Here is a 26780-nt window from a genome sequence, read left to right on the forward strand (position 1 = left end):
AGCTCTTCAATGTAATGTGGACAGCCACGCACAGCCAATGTAGGTCTTAATCATGTGGAGGATGTGTTTGTGTTTCCTTTGACTTCTAGTGAGACATGGAATATATAACTTTTTAGTCGAGTGTGTGGGTAGCCTTGAAAAGGACTTAGAGTACAGTCTATCCCCATCAATGTGTCTGAGAGTAGGTTGCCTATACTATGGAGCGGAAATTGAAGGTGGGGGAAGGGTTGGGTTTTCTTGAGGAATAGCTAGTAGCAAGTAGATTGTGCCTTCTGATCATTAGAAGAAAGATCAGAATTAATATAGAATGCAAGGACTTTAGCGCAGTCAGGAGTGTAGACCCCATCATGTATGTGAGGCAGGATTGTATGCTGTTTTTGAACCTCCCCAATGGAGACTGCATTGTGTTAGTAATCCGGAACGTATAGCTGCTTTTGATTTAAGCTGAACCCGGCAACCAGTTCCCAGTGGAAAGCCATCTCTAAATTGTAGTGGCCCTGAAATTGTTCTGGAACAAGCTAACAGGACTTCCACCTTGTCGTGAATCATCTATCCACATGAGATTTACAAAGCCTTGTATGTCGGTTTGTGGTAGGGGTTTGCTGTACTTGCCTCAAATTATCACAGGAAAGGGATCAGCAATTTTGATCTCGGATATTAGCCAACCATTCCTTTTACATACTACTTTGTCCTTTTTTCTGTTGCTCCTTTCAGTCCAAAGCAGGTATAGCCAACCTGTCACCCTCCAGATATTAGGGCCTACAACTCCAAACAACCCCAGCCAGCATAATCGTTACCACCATCCTCGTCGTCCTATTCTTTGTCAGCGAAAAATTGCTATAAATGCAAACCTATCATACAATCATTGTGCAATATAATTAAAGAATTTTAAAACCTAATTTAAAATAAGGCTCGATCTCTATATGAAGACAGATATAAAAAGCATAACTTCCAGTGCAATAGAAGATGCCCATCATGCCAGTTATGTACAATGCGCGATAAGGCAAAATATACAATACCATTGCAGCTTAATTTGAAAGTCCTTTTCTTAAAAGCAGTATTAAAAATGTTTGAGACCTCCACAAAAGCTGAGTAAGTTGAGCATAGTTTCATAACATCAAGAGCAGTGCAATTTGTTCTTACATGAGACTGGACCCACATTGGCTTGAACCATTGGGACCTCTCAGAATTCTATGCGGGACAGTTACAAATAATGTGCAGTTAATCTTCAATCTTAGAGGGGCAAATATAAGATCAAGATGAGTCATTGTCCCGTTTAGCTGTAAGGTGAGCAAACTGTAAAATTCCTAAACGAAACTTGGTGAAAATGTTTTTCGCCTTAGGACTTGAATGGTAATCGAGGTAGGGTTCCAAGCCCCAGTAGTTACTACCAAGTAGTTAGTTGCCATCTTTCCTTCATAACAAGTATCCATCATCTTTCCCAGTACCCATTCATGCTACATTTATACATAGTGCTGAGCTTGGTGGGATCATCCCATAAGTCTTCCTGACCATGACGCAAACATTGGACATGAAGTCAGAGGTACAGGCATGCAGGGGTTGCATGCACAGGAGACCTGGGTGGACACTGTCCTGGCACCTTTAGCACCAGGCTCATGAACAAAAGTAAACAAGAACATCCATTTCACACCAAAAAGCTTTTATTATGGACATAGCACTTCAGATGCATTGACCTTGAACATTCCATCCATTAAGCTGGATGCATTAACCTTGAACATTCCATCCATTAAGCAGCCCCAAGTGTATTCTTGGGTGTGGCTGCTAATGGATTGCCTTTGCACGTGCTCCCTCTTTAGGAGTGGCAGGGTGTGGCTGGTAAGCCGGCCCTAATGGGCGTGCCCACGATCTCAGCTATATAAGCTGCCCCGATCCTCAAGACAGACGCTTCGCGTTATTCTGCACTTGCAAGCAGCGTAACGCTAACTGTCGCCTGAGGTCAGACTTACCTTTAATGATCCTGCTTCCTGGACATCCTGCTTCCTGTCAGCATACTTAACAACTGGAGGAAGCTGTTCTTACCTGTTCATCTCTTCGGCGAACCAAGTATTAATCTTTACAATTTACGGAACGCCGAAATCTTCATCTTGGCACCGCAGCACGACACGCTCCATCGTCGACAGCAGCGCCTGCAAGGAAAAACAGAAGACCAGGTTAGATATCGAAGAAACAGTCAGTTTAAGGTTGCGCTTCACCATACTTCACGCTTTCCTTAAACCATCACTTCTCCAGCATGGGGTCTGGCATGGATTCACATGCTCATGAATATTCCCCGTCGTCAGGCTGGGAATCCTCGGTAAAGAAAAAACCAGTATCAGTTTCGTTTCTGATCTGTCTTTCGTAGTAATAACCAATCACTGGTCTCTGCGTCATACTGACCACAGCCAATGACTGCCCTCTACCTAAGCACCGCCTCTGGCAGCCATCTTCAGATTTTTACCGCACGTTCATGTGTTGGGATCCTTGTGCTATTGCTCTCGAGCGTTAGTGCTATTTTTTCACGTTTTTTCTCAAAAACGTCGTTTTTTCGGTCAAAAAAGCCTCAAGCTCCACCGACTCTCCATCCGATCAACGGGGACCCGTGTCGGATTCGTCTGCGCCCCTCAAGGGTAAAGATTTCGTCGAGCTACGCTTTTGGAGGACTCCAGAAGTTTCTCAGGCCCGGACATGGCCCAGGAGAAGGGAAGCTCGACGCCCGGGAAGCTGTTCAGGATCTGCCCTGGATGCCAGCTGCAGAACGTCTTTAAGGAGGACGAACACTCCTTTTGTCTCTACTGCTTACATGAGGACAAGACGCACGTGGAGAAGGACTGTGCGTTTTGCGGCAATATGTCAGAGCGGACCATGAAGGACCGCCATCAACCTCTCGCCAACTGGCTGGAAGGGAAGAGCCCGTCAGGCGAGAAGAAGAGGAAGAAATCCGAGCGGTCTTCTAAGACCTTTGAGGACGCCCCGGCGACGGGGGTCCAACACAAGGCCAAGCACCGCGAGTCCGCTGGCACCGGGAGCGCCGAACGGTCGGGCTCTACGGGCGCCAGGCAGGGCGCACCCTCCCTGGCACCTTCAGCCACGAACCAACGCTCTGGGTCGGGTAAGAGGAAGGGCGAGCACCCGGCGAAGCTCCTGGAGAGGCCCCGGTCGAGCTCGAAGGCCCCATCGGAGGGGGAGCGAGGCAGTGTCCCCCCCCTCAAGGATAAGGCGGTGAGCGCACCTAAGGTGGTGAAGGCCTTATTCCATCCGGCCAAGCCCTCTATCGATACTGTCGCGGCGGCCCTGGCTCAGCCTGTGGAGGCTACACCAGTGGTGGCGACCTCGGGGCTCAGAGTCTCCCTGCCACCTCGGAGGGAGTCCTCTTTTGTGCCCATCGATAGGACCCCCGTGAAATCCCCGGCGGGGACGAAAAAGGGGGGGCAGGGCGTCGTCGTAGATTCGGCCTCAACCTCGGAGGAGCTGATTGAGGTCTTAAGCCACGGCCTTGGCGTGGAAGAAGACCGGCCCGTCGGGATGGATCCCGACGCAGGTGACGACGACATCGTCGAGGGTGCCGACGGGGCCCCTGATCGCCCGTCGGATTCCCCTCTGCCAGCGCCGCAAGACAACTCGGCGGCCATTTTGTTGGCTATACAGTCGTTATGTTCAGAGATAAGGACGAGACTACCGTTGCCGACGGAGGAACCTCTCCCGTCGGGGGATCCGGGACCTTCTGGTGTTCCCCCGCCCAAGAAAAGGATTCACCCCCACCTCCTTTTCAGCCGTCGCGCCCCGTCCAGCCCTCCTCCCCGTCCACCCGAGGGGATGATACGGGGACTGACACGGCAGCGACGGGTACGGACGACGAGGTATACGACGAGGATCTACCGTCGTCACCTCCCACCAGGGCTTCTCCGCCCGACGAGATTGGATCGTTCCACTCCATGATCGCCAGGGCATCCGAGCTTTTCCAACTCTGCCCTGAGGAGAAGAAAAAGGAAGGATTCCTTTATCAACGGCGCAAGGCCAAGAGGAAGACGGTCCTCGCGGTGCCTCTACTGGACGACATTTGGGATGAGGGCCTTGCCCTCCTCAAGAACCCTTCCACGACGCCAGCTAGAAGAGACCGGTACGAGAAGAAGTACCGGGTCCCGGACGCGGCCGCCCTGTGCCTCCGGGCGCAGCCTACCCCGGACTCCGTCGTCTCCGCGGCGGCCAGGAAGAAAGCGGGGGGTGGGGGGTGCGGCCTCCACATCGACTTCCCCACCGGACGGCGAGGGAAAGAAATTGGACGCTATGGGACGCAGGGTCATCTCGTCTGCAGCGACGACGATTAAAGCGGCCAACGCCTTGGCTATCGTGGCCCGCTACGACAGGGAGCTATGGTACAAACTGGCTCCCCTGCTGGACTTCCTACCGGACGACAAGAGGGCGGATGCCCTGGAGATCCTACAGGAAGGTGAGGTGGCGTCGGACCACGCCATCACTATTGCGACGGACATCGCCGACACTGGGTTTCGCCAGTTGGGCAACGGCGTGTGCCTTAGGCGGCGTGGATGGCTCAAGGCTACGGACTTCCATCAAGATGTACAGACCAGAGTCCTGGACATGCCGTTCGATGGGAACAACCTGTTTGGGAAAACAGTGGACGATTCCCTTCAGGCCATTAAAGCGGACACTGAGACGGCCCGGGCCCTTGGGGTTCTGCAACGACGGACGCCCTTTCGGAGCAGCGGAGGCAAGGGCGCCTCCAAAGGTTCCGGCGGCGGTTTCTCCACCTACCGTCAGGCGGCCCGCTCGTCGTCTCAGGAGGCCTACAGAGGACGAGGCAAGTCTAGCGGACCCCGCCGTCGTCGCCAAGGAGGTCAAGGCGGCAAAGCCTCGTCGAAACAGGATTGAACCGGCCGTGGGGTCGGGCCCCCACCGAAGCACCCCGGTGGGAGGCCGGCTGGCGAGCTTCGTCAGCGTGTGGGAGTCCATCTCCACCGACCGTTGGGTGCTGGACGCCTTAGCCCGGGGCCTCGAGTTTCAAAGAAGGTGCCCGCGCGTCCCCCCCGTGGCCAGGAAAGAGCTTCACGTCCCTCAGCTTCTCCTGGAGGTAAAGGCGATGCTCAGGAAGGGCGCCATCGAACTCGTCCCAAAGAGGCTTCGGGGCTCCGGAGTTTACTCGAGATACTTCCTCGTGAAGAAGACGGGAGGATGGCGCCCCAGCCTAGACCTGCGACGTCTGAACAAGTTCATCAAGGCGCAGAAGTTCCGGATGGTCACCCTCCAGCACGTCCTGGGGCAGCTGGAGGAAGGAGACTTCCTGTCGTCGTTGGATTTGGAGGATGCCTACTTCCATATTCCCATCCTAAAGGGGCACCGAAAATTCCTCAGGTTTGTGCTCCAAGGGCGTCACTACCAGTTCAAAGCCCTCCCCTTCGGACTACGGTCGGCACCCAGGGTATTCACCAAGTGCCTTGCACCGGTGGCGGCTCAGCTGCGCCGCGAGGGGATCCACGTCTACCCCTACTTGGACGACTGGCTCATCCGAGCCAAGACGAGGGAGCTCGCCGTGGAGCACACGGCAAGGACCGTCCAACTTCTCACGGACCTGGGGGTACAGCGGATGTTGGTTTCCGACGCGGCCAAGGTGAGGTCCATCAAGTCCCTCCTCGGAATGAGGTCTTCTTGCATCTACCTCATTCCCATGTGCAGGCTCCGGATGCGCCCGTTGCAGGAGTTCCTGGACGCGCGCTGGATCCAAACGACGGGCGGCTTCGAGGAGAGGATCACACTCGACGAGAGTTTCCGCAGAGCGGTCCGGTGGTGGGGCAACCGCGCGCATCTGACGGCGGGCACGGACTTCCAGACCCCAGACCACCAGGAGACAGTGACCACGGATGCCTCCCTGGAAGGGTGGGGAGCGCACACCAAAAATCTGCACGCGAGAGGCCTTTGGCTCCCGACGGAGAAGTTCCTCCATATCAACGTCCTGGAGCTCCGTGCAGTGTTCTGGGCCCTCAGGTCCTTCCTTCCGTCCCTCAAGGGCAAGGTGGTGAGGATCTTCACCGACAACACCACCACCATGTTTTACATCAGGAAACAGGGCGGAACCAGGTCCCCAGTGCTGTCCAAGGAGGCGCAGGACCTGTGGCATTGGGCCGTCGCCCAAAGGATGTTTCTGGTGCCGTTTCATCTGGCAGGGATAAAAAACACCATCGCCGACTCACTCAGCAGGGAGCTGCGCTCGTGCCACGAGTGGGAACTACGGCAGGATCTAGTGGATCGCCTCTTCCGACGGTGGGGCACACCCCAGATCGACCTGTTCGCGACGGCGACGAACTCCAAGTGCCGGAGGTTCGCCAGCAGGTTTCCCCAGGCGAGGAGCATGGGCGATGCTTTCTCGTTCCCCTGGGAGGGCCTGTTCCTCTACGCGTTCCCTCCTTTGCCACTGCTAATCCGGCTCGTCAACCAGCTCAAGAGGTCACGGTGCAGGATGATCCTCGTCGCACCTGCGTGGCCGAGGCAGATATGGTTCCCGGACCTTCTGGACTTGTCAGCGTCCCCGCCAATCAAGCTGCCGGTGGACGCGGATCTACTCTCCAGGGAAGGAGGCGCCATCCTCCACCACGACCCGAAATCGCTGAACTTGCAGGCCTGGCTCCTGCAGCGCTAGAGTTTGGAGGATACGACATACCGGCCGACTGCAGAGAGGTTCTTGCAAAGGCCAGGGCGTCCTCGACTCTTAAATGCTACGGACACAAATGGAAGAGGTTCTCTGTCTGGTGCCACGCACAGAAGATTAACCGTCTACGGATTACGGCTCCCCAGGTACTGCCGTACCTGCTGACGCTGGCCAAAGCTGGACTGGCACACGCGTCCATCAAGATTCATCTTGCTGCGATCTCCCGATACACCAGAACCACGGGCCGGACGTCCTTGTGGTCTCATCGTCTGGTGAAAGAGTTCATGAAGGGACTGTTCAGATAGTTCCCGCCGGTGAAGGCGCCGGCCCCGGCGTGGGAGCTCAACGTGGTGCTGACCAAGCTCATGGGACCTCCGTTCGAGCCTCTGCACTCGGCCCCGTTGAAGTTTCTGTCGTGGAAAACAGCGTTTCTTGTGGCCATCACCTCCGCACGACGGGTGGGAGAGATCCAGGCCCTTTCCTGCAAGGCCCCGTACTTGACTTTTCACGACACGAGGGTAGTGCTCAGGACGCACCCCTCCTTCATGCCCAAGGTACCGTCGGACTTCCATCTCAACGAACCCTTGGTGTTGCCTGTGTTCTTCCCGTCGCCTTCGTCGCCGGCTGAGAGGACTTTGCACTCGCTGGATGTGGCTAGAGCGCTGAAGTTCTACGTGGACCGCACGAAGTGTTTTCGGAAGACGTCACAACTCTTTGTGAACTTTGGACCTGTCAATCAGGGGAAGGCTCTCTCGAAGGCTTCCATTTCCAGATGGCTCTCCGGCTGTATCATGTACTGTCATCGGTTGGCAAACCGACCGCTGCCTGGCCGTCCGAGCCCATTCCACCAGAGCGATCGCAGCTACCACGGCGTTCCTTTCAGGTGTGCCCCTGCTGGACATATGCAGGGCTGCTACGTGGAGGTCGACGCACACCTTCACGAAATTCTACTGCGTCGATCGGGATTCCAGGGAGGAGTCCAGGGTCGGCCAAGCAGTGCTGCGCAACCTGTTCGCCTGAGGTGAGCCTGGTGAGGAGGTAAGATGCTTAATGTTGAGTTTGCTGTGCTGCTTAATGTTGAGCCTTTGCCACCTCCCGTGGTTGTGCATGTGTGTACTGCTATGTATTCTTTATTCATGAGCATGTGAATCCATGCCAGACCCCATGCTGGAGAAGGAACAAGTTACTTACCTGTAACTGTTGTTCTCCAGCATGGGTCTGGCATGGATTCACATGCGAACCCTCCCGCCTACCCCTCTGCGGCTCTTCACTTGGTCATACTGCCACTTCACGTGCTTCCAAATCTGAAGATGGCTGCCAGAGGCGGTGCTTAGGTAGAGGGCAGTCATTGGCTGTGGTCAGTATGACGCAGAGACCAGTGATTGGTTATTACTACGAAAGACAGATCAGAAACGAAACTGATACTGGTTTTTTCTTTACCGAGGATTCCCAGCCTGACGACGGGGAATATTCATGAGCATGTGAATCCATGCCAGACCCATGCTGGAGAACAACAGTTACAGGTAAGTAACTTGTTCCTTACCTGCTGTCGAACATTGCGGTAGCATCCATCTTCCATCCATCCGGCCACGTCTCGCTGCTGCATTGAGGCCGCATTTCCATCTAAGGGAAGAAAACGGGAGACACATTATTGCGGGCATAAATAGGAGCAACATATGAAGACATTAAACGGAACGAACACCATCTCAAGAGCTCAAGAAATACTTACCAATCATAAGGAGAAGCATAGTCGCAACTGGACTGGACTAATACTTATCAGGGATCAGTGAAGGAACTAGATCCCATTCGACGCGCCCCTGCCCGAAGTAGCGGGACGGAGAACTTATCTTCCATAATTCACAGGTGAGCTTTATGAGCCGGCGTATGCACACAGAAACCGTACTTTGGGGTGAAGGGTTCGAGAGATGCAACAATCGCAGATTGGCGCACTCGCGCACTCTTATCTCCACGCAGGAGCAGTATCACCACGTACCACCGCTCACAGCTTTTCTACTGAGGGAGAGGCCTGAGGGGGGTGTTAGGGCTGCAACCGTGCCGCAACGCCTCCGCAGAGACCAGGTGAGCGGAACAGTTTGCTAACATAGTCTTGACATGCATAAACCGCAGCAATTGCTTTCCTCCTGGTCTATGCAACACCTCCTCCATTCTTTCTCTATGGAGTGCAAGCACCTCAGAGTTCCAAATTTTGAGCCAATACAACACTGGTTGGAATATGATGGCGTATTCTCCAGCCTGGGGTCTGGCATGGATTCACATGCTCATGAATATTCCCCGTCGTCAGCTGGGGATCCTTGGTAAAAGAAAACTGTTTCACTTTCACACTGTATTTCTCTTCTAAACCAATCACTGTCCTCTGGGTCATACAGCCCCATCCAATGACAGTCCTCTCCCTAAGCCCCTTCTCTGGCTGCCATCTTCAGATTTTTACCGCACGCTTAAGTGTTGGGAGTCCTAAAGTATTGCTCTTTGAGCTACATTAAAAAATTTGACAGAAAACCTTTTCTCTGTTTGTGAAAAAGAGCCTTTGTACTCTTCTCTCCATCTGCCGACAGCGGGCATCCATCTGTCTGTGAATTTCAGTGCCCCTCAAGGGAAAGTATCGTCAAAGTTAGCAGAAGGCCATCGGGCCTAGTCCGCACCTCCAGTCATGACGGAGAAGGAAGTAAGATCCCTTTTCGGATCCTGCACAAGATGCAGGCTACGGAACGTGTTTGTGGAGGACAAACGCCTCCAGTGCCTCGGTCTTCACCCAGATCACAAGGAGGCAGAGTGTGAGATCTGCCTCAGCTTCTCCAAGAAAATGAAGGATCAACGCAGTAGGCTGGCTGCGTGGCTAAACGCCAAGGCCTCTGCGCCGTACCCCGAGCAGGGTCATGCCTCACCCAGGACCGTCCGATCCAAGAAGCGGGCTTCGAAGTCCTTTGAGGGCGCTCCATCCATTGGGGCCCAAGATAAGGCTAAGCACTGCAAGTCTGGTTGCATTGGGGTCGACACGCAAGCGGGTTCCACGATGGGGGGCGGAGGGGGCAGAGAGGGGCAGGATCACCATTCGCCTCCAACGCCAGCCGGCGATTGAGCTCCTCCTCAAAAAGGAAATCAACCAATCCGGCTAAGCTGCGGGAGAAGCTCGAGAAGCCAAGGACGGGGGAGGGAAGGCGGCCGACCTGCCCAAGAAAGCCCATGCGGAACAGGAGAAGTCTTCGTCAACGGTTGAGCTGGTGGCAGCTGCTCTCTCGAAGGTGAAAGGGGCTGACCCTGTGAAGGTAACCCATACTGCGCCCAAGGTGTCCCTGCCTCTGAGGCGGGAAGCCTCCACTGTGACTGGCAAAGCCTGCAGGCATGCCGGAAAAGAGGATGCCCTCTCTGAGCCCAGCTCTGACCCCTCAGGGTGCAAAAAGAGTCCCAGGCCAGCCTCGGGCCATGGAAGTTTTGTCCACAGACGAGGACCTGGAGTCCCTGCACACAGTCCACCAGGATGTGGAGGAGTAAGACAGCGACAACACTGATGACAGCGCAGGGCCTAGTGTTACGGTCACGCCAGCGCAGCCGAGGGATGTATCCCTAGACATCCCATCAACCCTGCCCACTTTGGTGTCAGAAATCCAGAAAAGGATGCTGCACCCGTGTTGATTATCCCCCCACCCCCACCCACAGTGGACCCATACACAGCAACGACAGAAGACTGACATCGTCACGGCAGGCCGATTTTCCCCAACCGAGGGCATCCTCACTGGATGAGGTGGGGTTGTTTAATTCCATGATCGCCAAAGCTTCCGAGCTTTTCCAGCTTACGCCCGAGGAGACCAAGGAGTGTTTCCTGTACCAGAGACGCGTGGCCAAGAGGAAGACCATCAGGGCGGTACCCCTATGGACGATGTGTGGGAGGAGGGCCTGGCCCTGAACCCTTGCACGGCCGCGGCCAAGGGGGAGAGGCTGATGAAAAAGTACTGGGTTCCGGAGTCTGTACCCAGGTGCCTACAGTCGCAACCTTCACCGGAGGCGACCGCGAGGAAAAGGTTGTCAAACACTTCCTCGTCGTCCTCAGTCCCTCCCAGCAGCGAGAGGAAGAAGTTGGACGCCATGGTGGAGGAAGGTTATTTACACTGCGGTCTCGACCATGAAGGCGGCCAACACTGGCGATCCTGACCAGGTACGACAGGAAGCTGTGGTAAAAGCTTGGTCCGATTCTTGAGTTCCTCCCCAATGACAAGAGGATGGAGGCGATCGCCCTCTTCCAGGAGATAGAGGTGGCTTCGGACCATGCCATCCCGTTGGTGCTGGACATTGCTGACAGTGTTCTGGCAAATGGGGAACGGTGACTGCCTCTGTTGTCAAGGATGTCTGAAGGTCACACATTTCCACCAGGAGGTCAAGGCGAGGGTGCTGTAAATGCCGTTCGGAGATGACCTTTTTGGGAAGGCCGTCGACGAGTCCCTGCAGGCCATCAAGTTGTATACGGGTCATGCTGCAAAAAGGGGCGATAGAGCTGGTTCCACACCGACTCCGTGGCTGTGGTGTCTACTCCAGATACTTTAGTCAAAAGAAAACCGGGGGGCTGGCAGCCCATCCTAGACCTGCAGTGTCTCAACAAATCCCTCAAGTCCCAAAAATTCAAGATGGTAATGTTGCAACACATGCTTGGCCAACTGGAGGAAGGAGACTTCTTGACGTCGCTGGACCTGGAGGACGCCTACTTGCACGTCCCCATTCACAAGAAGCACCAAAAGTTCCTATGCTTCGTAGTGCAGGGGCGACACTACCAGTTCAAGGCCCTTCCCTTCGGCCTGAAGTCGGCCCCCAGGGTGTTCACAAAGTGTCTGGCACCAGTTGCGGTCCATCTGTGTCTATGGGGGATACACGTGTACCCATACCTCGACTGGCTCATCCTGGCCAGTTCGCGAGAGTTGGCCGTCAGACACATGGAGATGACCGTCCAGCTGCTGACAGATCTGGGATTCTCTATCCATTATCCAAAGTCGTGCTTGACACCATTGCGAAACGCAAAGTTCCTAGGAGCCAGACTCAGCACGGTCTCCTGCCTAGCGTCGTCCTCAGCTGGGGAAAGTGCAACGGCTGTTGGCACTGAAGACCGCCATGGTGCGGACCATCAAGTTGCTTCTCGGCATGTCATCGTCTTGCATCTACCTTATCTGGCTCAGCAGGTCACGGATGCGACCTCTTCAGGAGTTCCTGGACGCTCGCTGGATACAAGTGTCCGGAAGCTTTGCGGACAAGATCCCGCTCGACGAGTTCCATCGGGTGATACGGTGATGGGGCCTTCACTCCAACATTGCCCGAGGCACTGGGTTTCAAAACCCACCATACCAGGTAAGTCACCATGGATGCTTCCTCGGCAGGCTGGAGAGCCCACACCGGACGTCTGCACGCCAGAGGCCTGTGGCTGCCAGAGAAGTATCTACACATCAGTATCCTGGAGCTACGGGCAGTGTTTTGGGCCCTCTTCTGAAGGGTAAGGTGGAGAGGATCGTCACGGACAACACCACCACAATGTTCTACATTAGGAAGCAGTGGCGCACTCGGTCCCCAGCGCTCTCCAAGAGGCGCAGAACTTGTGGCACTGGATCGTCGGAGAAGGATGTTCCTCGTTCCCTTTCACCTGCCGGGAGTCAAGAACACCATAGCAGACTCCCTCCCCAGGGAGTTGCGCTCCTGCCACAAGTGGGAAATTCGGCAGGACCAAGTGGACTGTATCTTCATAAAGTGGGGCAGGGCCCAGATCGATCTGTTTGTGACGGCGGCAAACTCCAAATGCCAGGAGTTTTCCCGCCGGTTCAACCAACCGAGGAGCATGGGGGATGTGTTACCGTGGGAAGGCCTGTTTCTGGACACGGTATCGCCATTGCCTCTCCTGCTACGAGTCATCAATACTCTGTGTCGATGCAGGATGATACTCATCGCCCCGGTGTGGCTGAGGCAGATTTGGTACCTGGACCTTCTCAGCCTGTCAGTGTCACCTCCGATCAAACTGCCAGTTGTCCCAGAGGTTGCATCATAACCCAGGCTCGCTGAACCTGAGGGCTTGGCTCCTGCAGCCCTAGAGTTTGGAGGATAAGACTTGCCATCGGACTGCAGGGAGGTCCTTGCCAAGGCCAGAGCTTTGTCGACTTTGAAGTGTTGCGGTCATAAGTGGAAGTGTTTCGCTACGTGGTGCCGGTCGCAGAAGATCACCCCTCTGAGGGTCACGGCCCAGCAGATTCATCCATACTTGTTATCCTTGGCCAAGGCAGGACTGCTGCACACCTCTATCAAGGTGCATCTGGTGGCTATCTCCCACTAGACGAGGTCTCTGGGAAGATCTTGACTTTGACCTCACTGTCTTGTTAAGGAGTGCCTCTAAGAAGTGTTTCGATCTTTCCAACCGGTGAAGGCTCCTGCCCCGGCGTGGGAACTCAATGTGGTGCTGACCAGGCTCATGGGGAAGAAGGGGGCACCTTCGAGCCTATGCATCAGGCCCCTCTCAAGTTCCTCTCGTGGAAAAAGGCTTTCTTTGTGGCCATTACCTCTGCCAGGATGGTGGCTGAGATCCAGGCCCTAACCTGCAAAAAACCATATCTGACTTTGCACGAGTCAAGGGTGGTGCTGCGGACGCACCCCTCGTTCATGCCGAAGGTTCCGTCGGAATTCCACCTCAACAAGCCTTTGGTATTACCTGTGTTTTTCCAGGAGCCTTAGTCACCAGCTGAAAGGGCCTTGCACTCCCTGGACATTGCTCGTGCTCTGAGGTTCTACGTGATGCGCACAGAGTTTTCAGAAGACTTCTCAACTGTTCGTTAACTTTGGTCCTGTGCACCATGGGAAGGCTGCATCATGCACTGTAATCGGTTGGTGAACCGACCGCTGCCCTGCTGTCCGAAAACCCACGCCACCAGAGCGATAGTTACGACAACGTTGTTCCTGTCTGGTGTGCCCGTGCTGGACATCTGCAGGACTGCTACGTGGAGGTCCACGCAAACCTTCATGAAGTTCTGCGTCGGGGACGAGTCCAGAGTCGGACAAGCAGTGCTACGCAATCTGTTCGCTTTAGGTGAGTCTGTTCCAGAGGTAAGAGTAATTGCTTCTGTTGAGCCTTGCCACCTCCCGTGGTTATGTTGTACTGCAATGTATTCGTTATTCATGAGCATGTGAATCCATGCCAGACCCCATACTGGAGAAGGAACAAGCTACTTATCTGTAACTAGTGTTTTCCAGCATGGGTCTGGCATGGATTCACATGCAAACCCTTTGCGGTGACTCTTGGTCATACTGCCATTCTACGTGTTTACCATATCTGAAGATGGCTGCCAGAGGAGGGGCTTAGGGAGAGGACTGTCATTGGATGGGGCAGTATGACCCAGAGGTCAGTGATTGGTTTAGAGGAGAAATACTGTTTGTAAGTGAAAGTGAAACTGTTTTTTCTTTTACCGAGGATTCCCGGCCAGACTGGGAATATTCATGAGCATGTGAATCCATGCCAGACCCATGCTGGAGAACAATAGTTGCAGGTAAGTACCTTGTTCCTTTGTTTCAGTTAGTCCAGTTTCCAGCACCACCGAAACTGAGGGTGAGCTTGATGGTAAACCAAGAAGGTGCTTTAAAAATGTATTGGTTGCAATTTGAATAGAGGGGCAAGGGAATATGGCTGCACAGTTCAGCGCCTGGAATGGTCTGAGTCCTATAGACCTTGAGTGATACAGAAGCTGCTTTACCTTCCAGGTGAGGTGCAAGACCCACAATTGCAGAAGACTCCCATTTATGACTGCCCAAGTGAGGAGCATCTTTTGCCACAGTGCTCAATACTTTAAACCGATCAGACTGGAACAAAATCCGGACCTGGAGCCCTAACATTGAGCGCTGTGGCCCGTTTCATTTTAAACTGAGAAATAAAGGTAATCCAAGCATCTACAGTTAAATCTTAATTTTAATCCCTGCACCCTCTTTGCATTTTGGTTTGATGTCCTACCAGCAGGTTTTTACCTTTCTACGTGTACATATTTCCACCTTCTAGCCACAGTACATCCTGCTGAGCTACCCTGAATACCTTTTAGCACACTGATACCACCAAGTAATTGTTTTTGCTTGCTTATGGTTTTTGTTTTGTCAAGTCCTTTGGTGAGGGGGTGGGGGATGGGGATGGGGAAGACTCCCATAGGGCTTCTCCCATGTTGGTCCAATTTCTCATTGTGATAAACTTGACAGAGCAGTCTGGATTTACTCTTAAAAGACATTGGGAATGATGTGAAGTATAGAACACACAAGCACTTGCCCTCACACACACACTATCCTAGCAGTGTACACTGAAAGATATTGTGATGAATTCGAGTCATCACTCTTTCCCCGGTGGTGATCACCTCGCTTGTGTGCAGGGGACGGCAGCCGCTGCCTGATTTTGACCGTGGGGGCGACTGAGGGAGGATCACATGGTGGGAAACCTCAGGGGAGATGTCGTGGCTTCATTGTTTGAAACTTGGTATCCCTCATTTTCCCTTTAGGATAACCCTCCTATACACAATACCCTCATGACCTATTGTCATAAGTTTCCTCATCCTCCTATGAAGGGTAGCGAAATCCTTTTCCCAAGACCCATTAGACAATCTTCCTACTCTGATCTGCCTTGTGAATCTTATGAAAATGCCTTCTCCAGTTCCACCTACCAATCATCCTGGATTGACTCGCTCTTGAAAACCATTAAGAATGATTACCCAAGTTTATCATGCAAATTGTCAAGAATGGACTTCCTTTCCCAGAATTACCGAAATACAGGGGCGAGGAAGAGGAACCGGGCAGTGCAGAGCGAAGGAGCACTTATCTGTCAGGGGAGGCGTCCGCCTGGTCGGTACCCTTGGTTGAGAGGGGAGCAAGGGAGTTGAGTGACTCGGAAAGATTTAAAGGTGAATTTAGGAAGATGTTTAACAGGAGAACGTCTTCTTTGAGTGTAGATCGGGAGTTACTGGAGTTACGTCGGGGTAATAGAGAATTAGTGGTGTACATAACTCAGTTTAGGTCACTTGTACATAAGAGTGGGTGGCCACAGGAGAAGAGGGCTTCAATTTTTTTCAGATGTTTAAGGGAGGAACTTAACGATGCTTTGGCTACTATTGTAGAGAGGCCCATAGTTAGTGAAGATTTAATTTCTTTGGTGATTCAACTGGATCTAAGATTAGCAGAGAGAAGGTCGGAAAAGAGACATTTTTCTGAAAGTAGAGTTTGGAGTAGGAATGAGCCTCCTAAATTGCAGCAGACTGGGAAGGAGGTAAAAGGGCTGGTGGTGGACAGTCAGATCAGGGGCCCATTGACTAAAGAGAAGGACAGAAGGCATAGAGAGAAGTTGTCGTACTGCAGCGATGGAACGCATTTTGTTGGAAGATGTCCACGCGCGCCTAAGAAATTTCCTCCATTTACTGGGAAAGAACAGGTGGTGGCAAATACCATTCAAACTTCAGTGCCACATATAATTCTCAATGTATCCTTATTTTGGAAGGTAAGCTGAGGTGTGGGGGTCCGTGTGTGATTTGATTTTGGGGCCACCGGAAATTTCATGGATTTTGCTTTAGCTATTAGATTGGGAGTGCCTGTGGTAGAAAAGGGAGTTCCTGAGCAAATGAGGGCGGTGGATGGTACGCAGTTAACATCTGGATTAATCACACAGACAGGTGTTTTAAATGAAGATAGGGGAAGAACATGGTGAGGACATTGTGTTTTGAGTTAATAGATGCACTAAAACTACAGATAATTTTAGGTATGCCCTGGTTAACACTACATAAACCCTCTATTGAATGGGGAAGGAAAACTGTAGAATTTCGGTCAGAATTCTGTAGAGAGCAATGTTTCTTAGCATTTCAGGGGTGGGGTCTGGGGCAGGAACACATCACTGAAATTCAGGGAGTGTTTGGCTGCTGGCGCAGTGACATTTAAGGAGCATATGATTGGAGCAGTTTCCGGGATGTTATCAGATTATCAGGAATTCAGGGATGTGTTTGATAAACAGGTGGCAAATGAGTTACCCCCTCATCGCCCATTTGATTGTAAAATTGATTTGGAGGATGGGGCGCCAATTGCTTGTGGAAGGATTTACGCGTTAAGAGAAAGAAAATGAGCATTTTAAGGAGTATCTTGATGAAAATCGAGCCAAGGGATTTATTCGGCACTCAGTCTGCTGCGGCGTCGCCTTTATTTTTTGTGCCCAAGAAAGATAAAACCTTGAGGACATGTATTGATTATAGGGCCTTAAATAAGATTGTGATCAAGAATAGATATCCCTTGCCTTTGATTTCAGTCATGTTGAATTCAAGGAGTAAAGATGTTCACTAAATTGGATCTTAGGGGGGTGTACCATTTGGTAAGGGTATGGGAGGGGGATGAATGGGAGACTGCATTTAGAACACTATGGTATATTTGAATATCGAGTCATGCCATTTGGTCTTTGTAATGCTCCTGCCGGTTTTCAATTTTTTTATCAGTCAGGTTTTTTGTGATTTTATGGATGTTTTTGTGGTGGTGTATATAGATATCTTGTATTTTTTTTCCTAAGGAATTATGTCCGCATGAGGAATACGTTCTGAAGGTGTTGATCAGGTTGAGGGAAAATCAGTTGTTTGCTAAGCTTGAAAAAAGTCAATTCCATACTGATGGTGTCGAATTTTTAGGGTTTGTTTTGTCTCTAGAGGGACTTGAAATGGATTCGGCCAAGGTGGCGGTGGTAAGGTATTGGCCACAACCTACTACGGTGAAAGATTTACAAAGCTTCATTGGGTTTGCAAATTTTTATCATAGATTCATTCAAAAATGTTTGCAAATTGTTTCACAAATTACTAGGTTATTAAAGAAGGGAGTTAAGTTCGAGTGGAGTGTGGAGGCTGAGAAGGCATTTCAGTTCTTGAAAGAAAAATTGGTGACTGGACCAATTTTATTGCATCCAGACGTGGTAAAACCTTTTTTCTTGGAAGGAGATGCGTCTGATTGTGCGATGGGAGCTGTGTTGTCGCAACGTCATCAAGTCACGGGACAGCTTCATCCGGTAGCGTTCTTTTCAAAAAGGTTTTCTCCAGCAGAAAGGAATTACACGATTTCTGATCGAGAATTGCTAGCCATCAAGGCAGCTTTTACCGAGTGGACACATTATTTGTTGGGTGCCAAGCATGGAGTCACTGTGTTGACTGATCACAGGAACTTAACTTATCTTCGATCTGGAAGTGAGTGATCCTTGTACGCCTGTGCCTTTGCTTTCAGATTTTTTTTGTTGTTGGGGAGATTAATAAGGTTCAGGACTTTCGTGAAGCTATACATCAGTTGTGGTCTGAAGAGAAGATTCTGAAGTGGGTAGCAAAAGACCCGGAATGTCAAATCAAGGAAGGATTACCGTTTGTGGGAACCGGAGGAGTTGCGTATGGAAGCGTTGAAGGATTATCATGATTCTCTGTTAGCTGGGCATCCTGGAGTGAAGAAAACGCTTGATCTTTTGCAGAGAGAATTCTGGTGCGAGAAGATGCGGGAAGATGCTGAGAATTATGTGAGAACCTGTGAGGTCTGTATTAGTTTGAAGTCGGACTATCAGAAGGCAGCTTAATTGTTGGTGCCTCTTCCGATTCCACTGCGCCAACTGCATCTATGGATTACATTGTGGATTTGCCGCCTGATAAGGGTTGTTCTACTATTCTGGTGGTAGTGGATGTCTTTTCTAAGGCAGGGCATTTTATTCCCAACAAGGGGGCCGCTACAGCTACTTCATTAGCTCAGGCGTTTCTACAAAATGTATTTAAGTTACATGGTTTGCCTTACCAAGTTATTTCAGATCGATGGACTCAATTTGTTTCAAAGTTTTGGCGTGCTTTTTGCAAAGAATTAAAGATTGACATAAATCTAACTACCAGTTATCATCCCGAGGGTAATGGTCAAACTGAGCGGGTCAATCAAGAGTTAGAGAAGTACGTAGTGTTATCTGGGTGCGGATCAGTGGTGGTTAGTGTTGCTTTGGTTAGCGGAATTCTGCTACAATATTTCAGCTAAGAACTCAACCTCTGTCCCCATTTTTTGTAAATCAGAGTTTCCATCCACGTTTCTTAAGAGGAGTTGTGTTGGGGGAGGCAGAGGTGCCTGATGTGGAGTGTAGATTGGAAGCTACAGGACAACATTTTAAGACGGGCAGTACAAGCTTTGGAGAAAAGTAACTTAATTTATAAGAAGTTTGCAGACAGGAAGCTGTGGAAAGGGCCTGATTATAAAGTTGGAGATAGTGTGATGATCTACTAAGAATTTGGCTTTGAAGGGGAGGATTAAGTTCAGTCCGCGTTTCATTGGGCCATTTGAGGTGGAGCAGGTTTGAAAATGCCACCGGGGTTAAGAATTCATCCACCGTTCCATGTAAATCTATTAAAGAGTTGTAGAAATGACACCAGAATTCATGAGGTCCCTGGTCCTGCGTTTTCAGGGGATGAGAATGAATATGAGGTTAAGGCTATTTTGGATTCTAGAGTGGTTCGGGGTCAACTTCAGTACTTGGTGGATTGGAAGGGTTAAGGGCCTGAGGAGAGCTCTTGGGAGAAGGTGGGAAATATTCATGCTCCAAGATTGATTAGAAGGTTTCATAGATCACTTCCTGAGAAGGTTGGCCCTGGGACAGGGCATTACGGAGGGGGTACTGTCAGGATCCCATGTTACAGATTAAGGTTTTCACATAAAGATATTCTTGTAACGGGGTCATTTAGGTTTTCATTTGTCAGTACACATGTTGTACACTTTAGTTGAAGGAGGTTCTGGTAGGGAGGTTTGTAGGTGGTAGTTGTATGCTTGGGTTATGGTGTGAAACAAAGAAACCTTTCCTTAATGAAAATTACAGGAGGTCTTATTTTTCCCAAGGCAAGATGGAGCCTCTATTCAGCAGCAGTGATTGGAGGAGACTGGCAGTGAGGTAATTTGGAATTTCACTGAGAACTGCCTTTCATTCAGGAGTTCAAAGAAGCTGGTCGCAGTTATTTCGGTGCTGCAGTAACTAGAGTTATGTTTAAAGGATTTCAGAATTGGAGACTATTTTTGTGAAAGCATTTGTCCAGAAATCAAAGTGGAAGTTGTATTCAAACCAAGAGGTGTCTCCGGACGAAGGGAGACAACAGATCAAGAAAGTTAAGTGGTAGAGAATTTCAAGTTTAAGGTTGAACTGATTTGTGCTACCTATGACTGTAAATGTGCAGAGAAGTGAGTCACAAATGAGCAAGAGTTGAAAAAGTTGCAGTATTGCGTTAACCTTTGAAGTTGGCTGCAGTCTGGAGCTTTTGAACTGTTTTTGTATGCGCGTGTGTAATTGGAGGTGCGCAGGCATTTCGTTGCGCTCGTGTAAGCTAACTCTCAATCACTAATAAGGCGCACGGTTCTCCGTCGGAGCGCTTTGCAAGTAACTAACTCGTTTATAAATTGGTAGCTACTAATATTTATGTAATTAGTTGTTCGTTAACAGTGTTAAACTTTAATTTCCTCAATGTGAGTTGTTCCGTATCGGAAACGTTTTGAGGAAAGGACCTTCGTTTGGCAGTTTTTGCTATCAATTAACTTGTGCTACGGTTCTGCGCTGTGCAGCAATTCAAGCTTCTCTTCAAGCAGAAGAGAGGTGATTGAGCAGAAAATCTGACGGAAGAAGAGACTCTTTGAGGAAGCTATCGCAATCGGTTGCTGTTAAGAACTGCGTCAGGATAAGAAGAAGAGTTGGCAGTCAGTTAGTTAAGCTTTGAACTGCTTTTCTTTTTTTTATTTAAAAAAGGTAGATTACAAAACTGAGTTCTACAAGAGAAGGAGTGGAGGTAGTTCCACTTCAGAACCATTAGACCTTGAAAACTGTCAACTCTGAGTTTTATGAGCTACAAGTTGGGGTGTTATTAACTTTTAAGGCTGACTAGTTTATCTACGAACTCATAGGACTCTGACTGGAAGAGGAATAAGTAAGAAGAGCAAGAGATATAGCAAATGTTTTCAGCAGCAGTCTTCAGTTGATCAGATTCTCCAGTTAAAGTAAAAGGAAGCCTATGGGCATGTCACGCATAGGCAGCAGGTATCCGAGGGCCCAGGATGGGAAAGAAAATAAGGTAAGAGTGGGTTGGGAGACAAGTAATAGCTGTAATTGATTGTAGGTCCTCACAGCATCACCTTGCAAACCAAAGGACAAGTCACAGCATGTTCCGCTCAAGAAGGATGCAGAAGCAGAGATTGCAGTGAAGACCTGTGTTATTTTATCCCAATTCCCCTTTCCCTCTGGGTTTGCCAGCCTGGTAGTTATTTCAGTTAAGAGTATAGGGCAAGCAGACTTGGCGGGGGGGGAGGGGTCTGGTGGGCCAGCATCACTCCCGCAGGAAGTATTTAACTGGACCTGACACAGGCCCAAGGAGTACTCTAGTTGTTATACACACAAACCTGTGCCTGGGAAATGTGAAGAGCAGAAGCAGAGGGTTGAGGAGTGCTGCTGGTGGAAGAGATCTGCACCTTTCCATGCGGATCGTGAAACTGAAAGGCTGATAACGGTGTGGTGGAGCTGTCGGGCTCGAAAACCAAGAAGGGAGAAGCGGAAACGTTGTGGGAACGCCAGCAGCCAACAATAGACTCCTGGGCCTTCGTAGGTGTTAGAAAGCCGTGAGAGGCAAAATAAGAGAAGGCAGTCGTGAGAAGGAAAGAACTGAAAGACCTTCACTGGCTGCTCGCGGGATAAAACTGGAACATTCACAAGAACTGGGGAGTCCACCCAGAGACAGCAGGGTGCATCGGCAGCCACGCCGAATGCAAGTAATTGTGAATAAAGAAGCAGAACGAGAGAGCGCAAGAGAGCATATGGTAAAAAGGGGAAATGAGCTGCAAATAAACGTGCAAGTCTGGGAGAGGGCAGAGAGCCCATCTTAACAGATGTCCTGGCAGGAGAGTATACCGGGCAGGTACTAGTGTGTGCTTACAAGAAGCCCTGGCAAGAGAGTATACTAGGCAGTTACAAGAAGTGTAGAAAAGTTAAAGGTCCGGAGAAGAAATATCCAGACTAAGAAAAGGATTGCGTTAACTAGGAGAGGAGGAGCCAAAACCATGGCAGGAGAGTATACCAGGTATCCTGCAAGAGACCAAATTAGAGAACCAGAGTTTTGTGCGTCGTTGAAGAAAGGATTTTGATTTTGAGTTATATATACTACGCTCTGGACGGATTTGATCATTTTAGGTGCCGATGAGGAACAATATGTCGATGAGAACGACCAGGGATCTCTGCAACGGCAGATGCAGCCCAAAGGCTGAGTTGAGATAATATAACCATCTGTCAATCACTTGAACAAGTGCTTTTTTAAGGCTTACGAAAAAGCAAAATGGATTTCCATTGGCAGCCTATTCCACAGTTTGGTACAATACACTCGAAATCTTCGATCAACCCTAAAAACACTAGCAGAAGGTGGAACTACTACAATTTGTCCCATGAGTACAGCTGGCATGGAGGTAAATAACTAGATTTTGTTTGACAAGTATGAGGGAGCAAGGTCATTTAGACATTTAAAGATTAGACAGAGGACTTTAAAATCAACTCTGTCCTTTTACGATGAGCCAATGAAGGGATCCCCTTAATCCTAAAATAGCGGATGACTTACTCACTCTGAATACCAGTCTTACTGCAGCATTTTGCACTCTTTGCAACTGCTGGCATTGCTTGGATGGAATACCTGCAAGAAGTCCATTGCAGTAATCGAGCTGGGAATTCACTAGAGCTCCCACCACCAATGCATGATCATCCGCAGGGACAAACAGGAATGCCTGTTGCAGAAGACTCAAAGTATCGAACACAGACTGTACCTTGGCACCCACCTGAGCTTCACTGCTCAGGTTCCCCTGCCAGGTACAGCCAAGGTTCTTCACTTTAGTGGCAAACAACAATTCCTTACCCCAAAAACAAGGTGGGTGAGGACGCCTCATGGAGTCGAGATGTTTGGGTCCAAACAGTGCAACTTCAGTGTTTTTTGCATTAAGTTGAAGCCAGTTGACGGACATCGAACCGCTGACCTTGTCCAAGCACTATTTGACCCTTAGAAAAGACTCTTCCACATTACCTATTTTGATGAACACCTGCATATCATCAGCCTAGGAACGGAAAATCACCTTGTGTCTCATCACAATGTCCATAAGGGGACGCAAATACAGGTTAAAAAGGAGAGGGGATAAGGAGGATCCCTGAAGGACTCTGCAGTTCTGAGGAACGGGGTGCAAGATGAACCCTCCCATTTTCACCTGTCGCTGCCGGTCAGTTAAAAATGAATGAAGCACTTTAATGGCCAGTTCTGATGTTTCCTTTCTCTGAGGTTATTAAGATACAGTGATCCACTGTATCAAATGCCGCAGAGAGATCCAACATGACCAAACTGGATAGTTCCCCCTGCTCTGCCACCTCCAGGAGACCGGCACAAGGAACTGTTACTTGTAAAAATATGTGAAAGTAACAGGGAATCTAGGAGAAGGGAGCCACCCTCTGGACCAGGGATCTTTGAAGAACCTTTGTGTTGGGAGTTAGTCTTCCTTTTTTTGAACCTCCTTCTAAACCACCCGAGGCTAAAGACCTTACCATTTTCGCCTTAGAATTTAGTTTGTAGTGGGAGGGTCAGAATAGAACTTTGACACAGGACAGTTTTCGTTTTGGACATTCTGACAGACAGATCCTTAGTTTTTGGTTTAGGTAGGGAAACTCCTCTTGGAGCAGGGTCGGAGGCATTTCCCCAACCCCTTTTATTTTCACTAAAAGTCTTTAACCAAAATCATGACTCACTTGTGTCTGAGTTTCATTCCTGACTCCTCACATATGGTGTCAGAAGTGAGATTGGGCTCAGTTGACACAAACTAGGGGACGCTGAAGTTTGAAATGCGTAGCAATAGAGCTTCCGATCCATCAGTAGCTACAGAACATTCCATCAGGTTTGATGTGTAGTAGCAGGGGAGAGGCGATACAACCCAGAGACAGTTTTGATACCAACTGATTTGGTTCTCCTACCCCCACCAGGAACTTACATTAGACTTGCCTCTAAATCAGGCCTGGCTTGGCAGTATGGCCTGGACGTTTTAGCAGGTATTATAGACCCTGATTATAGGGGCGACATAAGTCTTGGTTCCAAACAGCTGGAAGGAGGCATATCAAGTAAAGGTGGGAGATAAAATAGCCCAGGGGATCCTAGAAAGGGCTCCATTTCTGAAAACAAAGGAAATTAAAAGTTCTGATTAAACCGAGGGGGGAAGCAAAGGCTTTGGGGAGGCAGATGTAGATCCTCCCCCCACCCCCCATTTCCCTTCTACACCTGTGGCAACCCACCTAAAGCCCTTTGGGGGGTGGGGTTGTGATCCAAGGGAGGTTGACTGTTAGTATCCCCACTAGCAGACTGTTCACCCTTGCAATAACGTGTCAGTAGACCATATACCTTTTCCCCAAGAGCGCGGCTTGCAGGATAGTAAAATACCTGACGGGCCAGGGGTTTGAGTAAAAAGTCAGGAGCAGCAACAGAGCTAAGGAAAGAAACAAAGAAAGATCACAGGTGCACTGCATGTATAGCACAACAGCAAGCAACCCCGCTGCACCGCCCTCTTTCTCCCACTCTTACCTGCGATGTATGATGATAAAGCAATAGACCTACTGGGGTGCTGGAAACGGGTGTTAGTGTCCAGTGAACAAGTCCCAATGTTCCAAGCAGAAATGTCCCATACAGCTAACCCGAACGGAACGAGGGCTCAACTACTGTCCAGAGAATTGTGCAATCCACACCAGATGAGTCCCAAGGAAATCCTCCTGAAAGCAACAGAGCGTCCCAAGAAAGAGCAATCCAACTAAATGTGTCCAAAAGAAATCCCCCTGTGCAGCATAGCATCCCAATTGAAATCCGTTGTTGTAGTGATAAGTGACCAGCAGCAGAGCGTCCCAAAGTCACTCAAAGAAAAAAAAGGAAGAGTTGCTATGGTTCCCAGGAAACAATACGCGGCAGCCGTATACTGAAAAACAGAACAAATGCGAGTATACCAGCCTGCGGCGTCGGAATCGAAAAAGGGGTAAACGATCCAAGTCGCTCTGAGCAGAAGCATGGTCAGAAGGAAAGCGAGGGGTTCGGTAAACAGGAAGGCAATTCGGGAAGAAGCCAGGCATCGGAGGCAGGTAAGGGTAACCCGTGAGCGTAATCAGGAATGCGGTCCGGATTCAAAATACCAGAACGAAGCAAGATACTAGATGCGACTCAGCGTGCTACAAGACAACAGTTAAGGAGCACCAGAGTCGCGCACCTCCATCGTACTTATAAGTATATTACGCGGCATACCAAGAATACGAAAAAGCGTGTCAGGTGATAGTCACGTGACCTTACTTGCGCCGAGGATGCCGGGAATTGTAGTCTGGTAAATGGCGTCATTGTAATAGCCGCCACGGCAGTCGCCATGGTTTCCTGTAAACAAGTCGTTTTGCAGGCAAAATGACACTGGGCATGACAGGTGGGGGAAGGGGGTGAGCTGAAATTTTTCCCAGACGTGGTGTTTGCCCAGAGGAATGATCCCTCACTTGCGCAGAACCTTTTCTTCAGGTGCTACCCGAGGAGGAGAACCGAGAGAAAAGTGGGTGGGGAGGCATTTCTTTCTCAAAACATCAGCTACTATATAGAGGAGATATTGGTCCTGGTGGTACTCACAGATAATGGTGCCCAAGTCACAGAATAGTGATTGCTCACTTGCATTTAACAGGCGGTCTCTTAGGAACAGCTAACACCCAAGCCCAAATATTAAGCCGTTCTTATTGGCCAGGGATTTAAAAAATCATTGTGCTTACTTGCCCACTATGCTAGAAGACTAGTTTTCAGATGAACGCTCCAGCTCCATTACAATCTTGACCAATCATTGTTGGCCACTTTTCATGTGTAGCCATGGACATGGTTGACCCCCCTTCAACCATCTAAATTAGGGAGCCGCTATATTGGCAATTGTGGATTATGCACTCTATCCTGAAGCATTCCCTTTATGCAATATAACAATCCAACAAATTCTCACACACTTGAGGCCATGTTGGGTTCCTGAAGGAGATCTTAACAGTCCAGGGGACCTCCTTCATGAGTAGACTAATGTCAGAAGTAAAGGAAATTCTGCATATAAAAACATTAGAACTTCCACTCACCCACAGACTGATTGATGGATTTGTGGAAAGGTTCATTAAGACCTTAAGACATATCTTAAAGAAGCTATCAGCAAAAACTGGGACATCATGACAGCTTGGGCCCTTTTTGCCATCCCAAAGACCCCACAATCCTCAGCAGGATTCTCTCCATTTGAACTATTATATGGCAGAGAGCCACGGGATGTCCTTGACATGTTGCGGGAAACCTGGGAAGAGACGGGAAAAAAACATCTTGCCCCTTTCCCACAGCCCAATTATTTAAAGCAACACATGGCTACGGTCAACAATAGTTCAAACTCTCATGGTCAAGGCCTAAGGAAATCAGAAAGGCTACCATGATAGGAAAGTTTTGCTTAGATCCTTTTCCATTGGTAAAAGGTCCTTGTTCTCCTTCCTTCATCTGAGAATAAGGTCTCAATGGCAGGGCCCCTATGAAGTGATGGAACAAACAGGTCCGTGTGATTATCGAGTTTCATAGCCTGACCGAAGAAATAAGACCCATATCTATCACATAAAACTCCTGGAGGGAAAACCCTGTTGAAAATTCCACAGTAGTATTAACTAGTCCGTTATCCAGAGAATCAAATAACAGCCTGATTCTTTCCAACCTGCCTCAAAACCGGAAGGAAGTCCTGTCTGACTTACTAGAACAATTCCCTGATGTCTTCAGAACTAGCCAGGACAGGTTAAAGGGGTATTTCACTATATCCGTACACCCCCAGGGAATGTGGCCCATTTAAAGCCCTACCGGATACCAGAGTCTAGAAAAGAGATCATCATAGGTGTAGTAAAACATGCTAAGAGCAGATATCGTTGAACCTTCTTGGAGCTCTTGGTCCTCTCCAATACTTGTTGCCAAGGCAGCTCAATCGTGGAGGTTCTGTATTGAATTCAGAAAGGTGAACGTGGTTTCCCAATTTGACAGTTAACCCATGGCAAGGATAGTTGATCTGATTGACCGACTGGGAA

At 49.8% G+C, this 26780-nt stretch overlaps 1 protein-coding gene across 3 annotated transcripts in view; it reads left to right on the top strand.

Moving 5' to 3' along the window:
• Positions 1-26780, top strand: part of AIP (aryl hydrocarbon receptor interacting protein) — a 321509-nt gene that overhangs the window by 204648 nt on the left and 90081 nt on the right. The window lies entirely within an intron of this gene.

Source organism: Ambystoma mexicanum, chromosome 12, assembly GCF_040938575.1.
Source record: "Ambystoma mexicanum isolate Mex_15411 chromosome 12, UKY_AmexF1_1, whole genome shotgun sequence".
Classification (NCBI taxonomy): Eukaryota; Metazoa; Chordata; class Amphibia; order Caudata; family Ambystomatidae; genus Ambystoma; species Ambystoma mexicanum.